Source organism: Gymnoscopelus microlampas, assembly GCF_963454915.1.
Source record: "Gymnoscopelus microlampas genome assembly, chromosome: 15".
In the NCBI taxonomy this organism is placed as follows: Eukaryota; Metazoa; Chordata; class Actinopteri; order Myctophiformes; family Myctophidae; genus Gymnoscopelus; species Gymnoscopelus microlampas.
This window is the reverse complement of record NC_139952.1, coordinates 5,711,805-5,723,799: the sequence shown is the minus strand read 5'-3', so window position 1 is coordinate 5,723,799 and position 11,995 is coordinate 5,711,805.

Below are 11,995 nucleotides of genomic sequence, written 5' to 3'. Positions count from 1 at the left end.
CACACACACACACTCCCTTTCTCTTGCATTGTAAATGATGATGTTGATGGTTACATTTGTTCTTTTCTCTTTTCCTCCCTCTCTGTTGCTTTATCTTCTCCCTTTTCTTTTTCTTTTTCTTTTTTTTGCATTAAAGGGAATAAATGTTAAATCTAAATTGTATTATGATCAAAATGCTGACTGAGACATTTTCTATAATATTTCAGGTGCCAAACTCATTGAATCCGATGCTATGTGTATTACAATTTAAGAGTTGGGTAAGAGTGTACAAGACAGCTGCCTATTATAAGAAAGACAGAAAACTATAGATTATTATTTTTACTTTACTCTTATTTCTTATTACACTGCGAAATGGAAGCAAAAATGCACACAGACAGCAGCTTGGCATTATAAGGCAAACTGTACCCATCCATCTGACATGGACATCTTTTTTTCTTCTGCATTAAAGGAAACCAATGCTAAATCTAATGTGCATTATAGTCGAAATGTTGACCGAGTCATTATCTATATTATTTCAAGAGTTCTGAAACTCCCTTGCCAAACCCATAGTACCCGATGCTATGTGTATTATAATTCAAGAGTTGGGTAATGAGTGTATAGCGCACCTGCCTATTAGACAAGAAAGATAGCAAATTTCAGATGATTATTTTTACTTTAATTCTATTTGTTGGTGCACTGCGAAACGAAAGCAAAGATGCATACAGACAGTAGTTTGGCATTATAAGGTAAACTTTACCCATCCATTCGATATAGACATTACTTACTTTTCTCATTACACGGGTTAAAGTTAAACAACGTAAATTTGACTTAGAGTCTCTGTGAGCGGTTGATCGTTTTTTTCTTAAATACTTTAATTTAAATGTATTGATTTCACTCCCCCCCCCCCCCCCCCCCCCCCCTATTTGCCTGTGCCTCAGCGTGCCCACAAATAGTTGCATTTATTTCTACTCACTTTTATGTGAAATGAGTGTATCCGAGCTTGAAAACAGTTATTATAACTCATTTAATGAGAGATCCACCGTCCTAGTCAGAGTTAGGATAATGCACCGGTGGTATAACAATTGTAAGCTGCAGTTCCCCATTTTTGTTTTTCAAGGGAACTTAGTATTTCAGTTCGTTTTTGTCTTTTTTGTCATTAGGGGTTTTTGTTTTGTTTCTTTGTGCGTGGGTCACATCATGGGTCCAGTTTTCTCAATAATCATGTTCATTGAATCTTATACAGTGTCAGGTACAATATCATGGCTGCTTACTTTCTTGTTCTTATATCCCTTTTTCAACATAATCTATGGCTCATAAGAAAAACAACCAGATGAACAGTCCTGACTGTTCTGTGAGGATGCTTAGCTGGAATGTAAGGGGTTTGAACAGTCCAGTAAAACGATGTAGAGTGCTTAATCATATCAAAACCTTAAAAGCAGACATTATATTCCTACAAGAAACCCATTTAAAAAATGAAGATCATAAAAGACTTAAAAACAAATGGAGTAACCAAATCTTCCATTCAAAATTCGATTCAAGAGCCAGAGGAGTGGCGATTTTAATAAATAATCAAATCCAATTCACAGTTTCAGAAATAAAAGCAGATGTAAATGGAAGATACATAATTGTGTCAGGAATACTGTTCCAAACTCCAGTCCTGCTAGTTAATGTCTACGCCCCTAACTGGGATGACTTAGACTTTATGAATAGACTTTTATCTAGCCTTCCAGATTTAAACACTCACAAACTCATCTTTGGAGGAGATCTGAACCTAACGATCAACCCTTTGCTGGACCGTTCAAACCCCAAAAGCCTATCTGTTTTAAAAATGTCCAAATCCCTATCAACATTTATGGAAGACAGTGGATGTGTTGACCCCTGGAGGTCACTAAACCCTCAGACTAAAAGCTTTTCATTTTTTTCAAATGTCCATCAAGCTTTCTCCCGTATTGACTACTTTTTTATAGACAAATATTTTCTTAATTATGTGACATCAGTAGACTATCTGGCGATAACAATCTCCGATCATGCACCACTTCAGCTAGACATCTCATTTCCTCTAAACATTAAAACACGCCCTCCCTGGCGCCTGGATGCTTTGCTGCTTAGAAATGAGGATTTCTGTAAAAAAATATCTAGTTCTATTGACAACTTTCTGGCTGAAAATAAATCTGATTTGGTCTCTGAATCACTTCTGTGGGAGACGTTAAAGGTGGTTTTACGCGGTGAAATAATTTCTTATTCATCCCATGAAAAGAAAAGAAAAAATAAACGTTTTAAAGAACTCACAGAAGCAATATCAACAATTGACAGACAATGTGCTATAGACCCATCTCAACAACTTTTTAATAAAAGGATTAGTCTTCAATCAGAGTTTAACATTCTCTCTACCACGAATGCAGAGAAAATGCTATTACAATCTCACGGCTTAACATATGAATATGGAGACAAAGCCAGCAGGCTACTTGCACATCAGCTTAAACGACAAGCAGCCTCACGATTAATCCACCAAATTAAAGATGAGTCTAATCAAACTATTTCGGACCCCCAAAAAATAAATGATGTGTTCAAATCCTATTACTCGACCCTATATACAGCACAAGAAGTTAATGAAACAAATATGAAGTCTTTTTTAGACGATCTTAATTTTCCAACTATTAACGTGGAGGGTAAAAACAATCTGGAGAAACCGATAGAGCTTAAAGAGATTGTTACAGCAATTAAATCATTGTCTAATGGCAAGGCTCCAGGCCCAGACGGCTATACAACTGACTTTTACAAAACATTTATTGACAAGTTGGCCCCCATTCTGCTAAACGTTTTTAATGAATCACTCAAAAATAAGTCTCTACCGCTAACACTCACACAAGCTACTATAATTCTTTTGCTAAAAAAAGACAAAGAACCCACTGAATGTGGCTCATATCGCCCTATCTCACTTCTAAACCAGGAACAAAAAATATTGGCGAAGGTTTTAGCCCAACGCTTAGAGTCTGTCATCGCCCAGATAGTCACACCAGACCAAACAGGCTTTATTAAAGGCCGCCACCTGTTCTTTAACATTAGAAAGCTGTTGAACATCATCTACACATCGAACGCGCTTCTCCCTCCAGAGGTCGTTATATCACTGGACGCAGAGAAAGCGTTCGATCGTGTAGAATGGCCTTACCTTTTCTCTGTTTTACGTAGATTTGGCTTTGGTGAAACATTTGTGTCATGGATTCAGCTGTTATATTCAAATCCACTCGCAAGTGTAAACACAAACGCATCGCACTCTTCCTTCTTCCGCCTAGCTAGAGGCACACGCCAAGGTTGCCCGCTATCAGGGTTACTCTTCGCTGTTGCAATCCAACCACTAGCCATTGCGCTAAAAGAATCTCAAATGATCCAAGGTATTACTCGATACGGGAAAGAATACAAGACCTCCTTGTACGCAGATGATCTTTTACTTTACATTAAAAACCCAATACAATCAATCCCGGCCGCTGAAGCTATACTAAAGGAATTTGGCTCGTTTTCCGGCTACAAATTAAATCTGAAGAAGAGTATATGCTTCCCCATTAACACCTCGAATCAACAAATTCAACAAAAAGATACCACCTTCCAACTATCACACGCTGGTTTCAATTACCTAGGAATTAACATCACACCAAAATTATCACTTCTTCATGAAGCCAATTTTGTACCATTGATAGCAAATATAAAATCTGACTTTCAACGTTGGAACAACCTGCCTCTATCACTGGCGGGAAGAGTGCAATGCGTAAAGATGACTACCTTTCCTAAGTTTCTGTACATAGTCCAGTGTCTTCCAATATTTCTGCCTAAATCCTTCTTTAAAACTATAGACCAACTCATAACTAGCTTCATCTGGAACAATAAAACCCCTAGAATTAGTAAAAAAATCTTACAAAGAAGGAAGATTGACGGAGGTTTAGCCCTTCCTAACTTTTTAAACTACTACTGGGGAGCTAATACTCATAAAATAAATTACTGGCTACATGCACCGGACATAGACTGGTGCTCCCTGGAACTTCAATCGTGTCAGGTAGCCTCACTACCAGCCCTAGTTTACTCATCTCTTCCTTTATCTCCCTCCCGTTACTCACTTAACCCTATAGTTTTATCAACCCTAAAAATTTGGATACAATTTCGACGTCACTTTAAATTTACCTTACCATCTATACAGGCTCCCATTAAAATGAACCACTTATTTACTCCTTCTACCATAGACTCGTCATTTAATAGGTGGTATGATGCTGGACTTAGGTGCTTTAAGGATCTATTAATGGATAATATATTTCATAGCTTTCCGTCTCTATGTTCTGAATTCAATCTGTCCCGTGATAACTTCTTTAGATTTTTGCAGATCCGTCAATTTGTAAAAGATACATTTGGTTCATTCCCACACCTTCCTAATAATCAGAAGTGGGAAAAACTGCTCCTGATCTCACCAACGGAGAGTGGATTCATCTCAGAGAGCTATACATTTATTTCATCGTTAACTGAAGTTAATACACAACGATTAAAAAACAAATGGGAGAGAGAATTGAGGATGGAGCTGACAAATAAGTGGTGGGCTGATGCGTTGCATAGAGTGAACGCAACTACCTCCTGTGCACGGCTCAGCCTAATCCAACTGAAAGTAGTACATAGATCTCATCTTAGTAAAGCCAGGGTGGCTGAAATGTACCCTGATGCTGACTCAAAATGTGACCGCTGTGCTCAGACGCAAGCACACCTTACACACATGTACTGGTCCTGCCCACACTTACAACTGTTCTGGTCACTTGTGTTTGATACCCTTTCGGAGGTCTTAGAAACTGCACTGCAACCCTGTCCACTGCTAGCTATATTTGGCACACCAGCAAATTCTTTACAATTTTCGAATCGAAAGTTAGATATTATTGCCTTTGCAACTCTCTTGGCAAGAAGAAGAATACTACTAGCTTGGAAATCTCCAAAGCCACCCTCTCACTCAATTTGGCTAAACGATGTGATGTACTTTTTAAGCCTAGAAAAAATTAAATTCTCTCTTAGAGGAACCACTGAAGGCTTCTATGAATCATGGAGACCTTTCATTGAATACTTTAATAATCAGACCTCTCGAGAGTAGAAAGCTCCGTAGGCAGCAAGTATAGCGGTCAGTGGATTTCGGTGTATCTCCGTTGGGTGTATGTGACACAATGACAATGGCTGTGACCCATGATGTGACCCATGACCTTGCTTGTACTTTTATTTTTTTTTAGTACTTAATCTCAGTTACGTCGTTGTTTTGTTTTTTTTTGTTGCTTATTTGTTGTTTTTTGTTTGGGGGGGATTGCATGTTGTCTTTTGGCTTGTCTTGTTATGTGTTAAAAAAAAAAAGAAAACAATGGGGGTGACTATACGCAATGATTGTGTATGCAAGGATTACTGTAACACTACTGAATTATCCCCAATAAAAAAGTATTTAAAAAAAAAAAAAAAAAAAAAAAGAACATGAAAATTGCAGATAAATGGGTGCAAAAAGGTATAAACAGTGACTTAGGTGTTTGCCTAAAATGTAATAAACATGCACTCAATTATGACAAAGATCTTGTGATACTAGCGGTGATACTAGCGGTCCACCATACAAAACTATATACTCAAATGTTAGCATGTTTAATGAACTGACGCAAATAATAGCCGATATTGGATTGGAAAATCATTATTTTCTTATTTGTGGTGATATGAATGCCCATACACAGGAAAGGGATGACTTTGTCTTATATGAGGGTGATAAATGGAACCAAGAGGAAGATGTCTGTGAAAACATGTGGGAATGATGGAAATGTTTAATATCCCTCTAGAAAGAAAATCAGCTGATGTACACAGAGACTTCGGAAATTATGGCAGTGCACTGTTAGATCTGTGCAGAAATCTTGAGCTATGTATACTGAATGGAAGATGTGGGGATGACATCCATATTGGGAAAGCAACTACAGTTGAAGATAGTGTAATTGATTACATAATAGGTTCCCCTTTTATTGTGAGCAAGGTGAGAGGTTTCTGTGTACATGAATTCGATCATTTGTTTTCTGATAAGCATTGTATGGTGGAAGTGACCCTGGAGGTAAATATGGAAAGGGTTCATTATCAGGTTGAGGGCCCCATGGAACATACTGTAAATAGTGGAAGTCAACAAATTGGTAAATGGGATGCACACAAGATAGATGAGTATATAAAAACATTCAGCTTGATAAGCTGAATAAATTGTTGCTTGACCAAGGAAACCTATCAGTAGATGAAATGACAAAAGAAGCCTGTAGTATTTTGATTAGTAGCGCAGCAGCCACATTTCCTAAAACAGTGGCTCGACACAGAAAGGGCAAGAAAGTAAATAAAAACGCAGTGTGGTTTGATAAAGAATGTAGATTAAAAAGGCAAAAATACCTCAAAGCAAAAAGAATGCTTAAAGTACACAGAAATGAGGCTACTATCAAAAATGCAAGGATAAAAAGTAAAGAATATAAGAGAGAGATGTATAAAGCCCAGAGGGAGCATAAAAATAAATTGAACAAGGAATTGTTGAGTATGAAGACTAAAAACCCAAAGATTTTCTGGAAGATGCTTAATGGTATACTGATAGAAAAAAGGAGCACTGTCCAATTTCACTGGAAGATTTTCATGAGCATTTTAAAATAGTATCTGACTGGGAAGTGCAAATGAGTCAGATACCGGAAGTTGATTTCGAAGCATACTCCCATAACAATAGTGTTCTAAATGCAAACTTCACAGAGCAGGAAATCAGGGAGGTTGTTTCAAAATTAAACAATGGTAAGGCAGCAGGATGTGATCAAATTCTGAACGAGTATATTAAAAGTTCAGTAAATATACTCATGCTATCCTTGTTTAACAAGATCCTTGACTCCGGTATCTTTCCTGAAGAATGGACACTTGGTTTGATGACAATTTTCAAGAAGAAAGGCAATACTGCTGACTGTGATAATTATAGAGGGATTACACTTTTGAGCTGTTTGGGTAAATTGTTCACAAACATACTAAATACAAGACTGATTATTTTCTGTGAGGATAGTTCTATCTTGAGGGAAACTCAGGCAGGATTCAGAAAGAATTATTCTACCAGTGACCATATTTTTGTCCTGAAACATATTGTTGATCTATTTTGTTCTAAAAAGAAGAGACTATTTTGTTCATTTATAGATTATAGTAAGGCATTTGATACAGTCTGGAGGGATGCTCTTTGGTATAAACTATCAGAGGAAGGAATCAAGGGCAAATTTATGGCTGTAGTAAAGAATATGTATAAAAACGTTAAATCATGCTGTGTCTTTGTTAACGGCATGAAGTCAGAGTTTTTTGTAAGTTTAGCAGGAGTAAGACAGGGGGAAAATGTATCACCTTTACTGTTCGCTTTATTTATTAATGACCTGGAGGAATACCTCAGACACAATGGCTGTCAGCCGATACATTTTAATGATGAAACGATTGATAACTACTTACAGCTCATGTTGTTATTGTATGCGGACGACACGATCGTCATGTCAAATACGAAGGAGGGTCTACAGAAGGCAATTGACCACATGTGTGGCTTCTGTGAAAAGTGGAAACTAAAGATCAACAGTGAAAAAACAAAGGTAACAGTATTTGGAGGTAGAAAGGCTGACTCCAGCAGATTAAAGTTTTCCTGTAATGGAGACAATCTAGAGGTCGTCCATAGCTTTAAATATCTCGGAATTACTATGAATTATAATGGTTCATTTAAGATTGCTATTGAAGAGCTGCATAAGCAAGCCTCACGTGCCATGTATTCCCTCCTTTGTAAATGTACAAATTTTGATTTACCAGTAAATGTTGCACTAGATCTTTTTGACAAGTTGGTTTGGTTTCACCAGTCATGTTGTACACCTGTGAAGTCTGGGGGTTCGAAAAAATTGAAATATTAGAAAAATTACATCTTAAATTCCTTAAGTATATCCTAAAAGTAAAAACAACCACATGTAGTAATATGGTGTATGGAGAGCTGGGGAGGTACCCAATTTGTATTCTAGTTAAAAAAAAGACTCATTGGCTATTGGGCCCGGTTGCTTGAAGGGAAAGAGAGCAAATTGAGTCGTATAATGTATGACTGCCTGCTTAACCTGTTTAATACAGGTGTATATACGTCACCATTGGTTTCGCAGGTAAAGCATATATTGGACGACTGTGGTATGTCTTACATATGGTTGACACAGAAATGTAATAACAGTGAATGGTTGAAACGAACAGTCGAACAAAGGTTGAAAGATCAGTTCCTGCAAAAGTGGCAAAGTGAACTTAATAATATGACATCATGTGACATTTATGTTGAGTATAAGCAAGAGTTTAAGTTGGAAAAATATCTGTTGTGTGACAACCAGAAGAATAGACAGGCCATTTGTAATTTCAGGGTGAACAACACAAGAATCCCAAAGATCATTGATAGAGGACTTGAAAGAAGCCAGAGGCTATGCAATCTATGTAATGGAAATCAAGTTGGAGATGAGTTCCATGTTATTTTTGAGTGTAAAAACACTACCATTATGAGCTTCAGACAAAAATATCTGCCAAAGTACTATATAACTCGCCCATCTATGCAGAAACGAATTCTACTATTGCAATCTGATAAGCAAAGAGTTATTTATAAATTAGGTGCTTTTCTGAAAAATGTTCTACCTCTGTTTAAGTAAGGCTCGCCTTTTGCTATGTATGTAATGTATGAATATTATGTAATGAAAATGTATGATATCTGTGCTCCATACCATGTGAACATGGTCATGAGTTAAATAAATGATGATGATGAGTGAGTGAGTGAGTGAGTGAGTGAGTGCGTGCGTGTGTGTGGTATAAGAGCACTCTGGTGTTGCCCCTCCCACCCAGCATTCCTCCACTGACATAAATCTGAGAGCTACAAAGCATCAAGCAAATAACCTCTCCCCTCCTCTCCACCCCTTTTTTAGATTTAGTTTTAGTCATGGTCTTTTCAATAAAATTCCATTCAGTTTTAGTCACAAACCCAAGTAACAAAAACATGAGAACGTGTGGCCGAGATATGTCTGCAAGGTCGTCATATCTTGGTCAATCTAGCTAGCACTCTCAACCGTTGAATGTGTTTCCTTGCATGGACAGGCCCCGTGTCAAGTCCTGTGAGTGCTATAAAGACGAGTTCACACTGGTCAGTCGCATACCTGCACTGAGGGTATTCAGACGTCTTCTCAGACAACAGCAGCACAAGAACACATAGGTAAGACCAGCTGCACACACACACACACACACACACACACACACACACACACACACACACACACACACACACACACACACACACACACACACACACACACACACACACACACACACACACACACACACACACACACACACACACACAATAGAAACACATATGTACTAAAAAGAGGAATGAACATAGACTTTTGTTCAATCCTGTGGGGGAAACTTTCAGCGTTTCAGCTTCACTCAGCTGATGGCCGCTCAGATGGATACTCAGGGGGCTCTGTTTTTGCTTAAGTGCCTTGCTCAGGGACACTGGGGCAGGAGAGGAGAGGAGAGGAGAGGTTATTTGCTTGATGCTTTGTAGCTCTCAGTTTAATGTCAGTGGAGGAATGCTGGGGGGAGGGGCAACACCAGAGTGCTCTTATACCACGCACGCACGCACACACACGCGCGCAGTTGCGCACGAGCACACGCAAGCACACACACACACACACACACACACACACACACACACACACACACACACATATAAATATAAAAATAGTTACAGCGGTCTCAGTAAACAAGTATTGATTGGGAACAACATGTTGTGGGAACTTTTCTGGGGGTCCCTCTTGCCATTTCACACCAGAAATGTTGTACATAATGGAAGCTGTTCCACAATAACTTGGCCCATGTCATTCCTGCTAATAACCCCCTATCTCCTCTGCCTCCTGCATATCTACCACAAACAGCCTAACAAGTTAACTTTAAGATGAGGGCAAACTAAAGCCAGGAGCCAGTTTACTTAATTGTCTCCGCCAGGCCGAAAGGCATGGCGAGAGAGTATGTTTTCCACCCCGTCCGTCCGTCCGTCCGTCCGTCCGTCCGTGTGTCCGTGTGTCCGTGTGTCCGTCTGTCACCAGCTTATATCCGGCACCGTTGGCTTGATCGCAGCGAAACTGTGCACACACACTCCCTGGATGCCAATTCAGAACCTTTGCCCCAATTTTTTCTCATGGGCCTTTTATAGCGCCACCAGGAGGCCGATTTGTGCAAAACATATTTTTTGACAGTACTCCTACAGATTTTGTCCAAAAATCACGCAAATCGGTGCACAGTATCTCTATAGTCATTAAACGAAACGGGTCTTTCAGATTTCTCATATTCCATCCTGATTGGCTAAAAATGTCTTCCAAAGTTTGCAGGAGTGCTTTGTTTTGAACAAAATGCCTCAAATCAAGAACCCAGCATGCAATTTCCGTGAAATTTTGCACGCACATTCCCATTAGGCCGAGGAAGAACTACCATTTTTTTAAATCAGCCTCATGGTGGCGCTATAACAGGCCGATTTGTGTTTTTACCTATAATTGCACCGATCTGTGTAAAACTTTGTATGCACACTCCCTAGAGGTCAAGGAAAAACCTTTGCCCTGCATTTTTCACATTTGCCTTTTATAGCGCCACCAGGAGGCCCACTTATGTAAAACACATTATTTTATACTACTCCTTCCAATTTTATCCAAATTTCACGCAAATCGGTACACATGATCTCTATAGTCATGTGATCACGACAGATGTGTTTGATGTTTCATATTCCATACTGATTGGCTAAGATTGACATCTAAAGTTTGCATTATTGGCTTGTTTTGAACAAAATTCCGCAAATCATGAACACACCGTCCAATTGCGCTCAAACTTTGCACGCACATTCACACTATGTTGAGGAACAAATGCCACCCTTTTAACATTGGCCTGTTATAGCGCCACCAGCAGGTCTAATTTAGCAAAACAAATGTTTTTAACAAAATGCCTCAAATCATGAATGCAGTCAGGGTCCAATTGTTGTGCAAGGCCTAAGAACAAATGGCACCCTTTTCACGTTGGCCTATTATAGCGCCACCAGGAGGCCACAATAGCCTACCTGACCTGGTGGAGACCTGTGCTCCGAGGAGCACTTTTTCTAGTTATCACATTGTTTGGAAATAGGGGGCAACAATTAGCCTGACTCTGCACAAACCAAGCTAACGAAAGCACATGAAATGAATACATCTCAGTTGTGTAGCTATGCACAAAACGTGTAAAAGACACAATGTATTGGGGGAGTGAATTGACCATCCTTGCTGAGTGCCTGTCTCAAGTTGTATGCAATGCAGCTGCAAGATTAACATGGTGGGAGGGCACTTGACATTACTGCCTTAGGTGAAAAGCTAAACTGACTCATGGCAGCCAGCCACCCAGCAGCCAGCTTTTAATCATAATATATAATTCATTTACACATGAGGACATTACTTTATTCACTTTCAGTGAGGGACTCTAGCGATGGGTATGCGATGCAAGCCTGCAGATCTGCTCTTTTTGATGAGCGATGCAGTTGAACTTGTTGAGAACGGAGCGCTGTGAAGTTGGTTTCATGTTGGATATCTCTGGTTGCCTTGTATGATGTTAAACGGTGCGTGGAACAATGCAAATGGTGCACGCAGGAACGTGCATTTGATTTACAAAGTGGGATTCATGATCTGATACACCAGTGATCTGCGCAAATCAACGATTTACACACCCTTTGAATGCCACGTGGGTCTTCAGATAGCCAAACACTCAACAGAACAGCTACGTATGTGAATGAGTCTCATTCTCTCTGGAGTCATGTGATCAAGATGTATTTGTTAGATTTTTCAGATTCAATTTTAATTGGCTATGACTGACTTCCAAAATGTGCAGGCCCTGGGTCTTTAACCAGGTCTGGTTGAGAAACTATTCTTGTCAGAGAAATTAGTTTTGCATCTCCACTAATGGAGAGGTT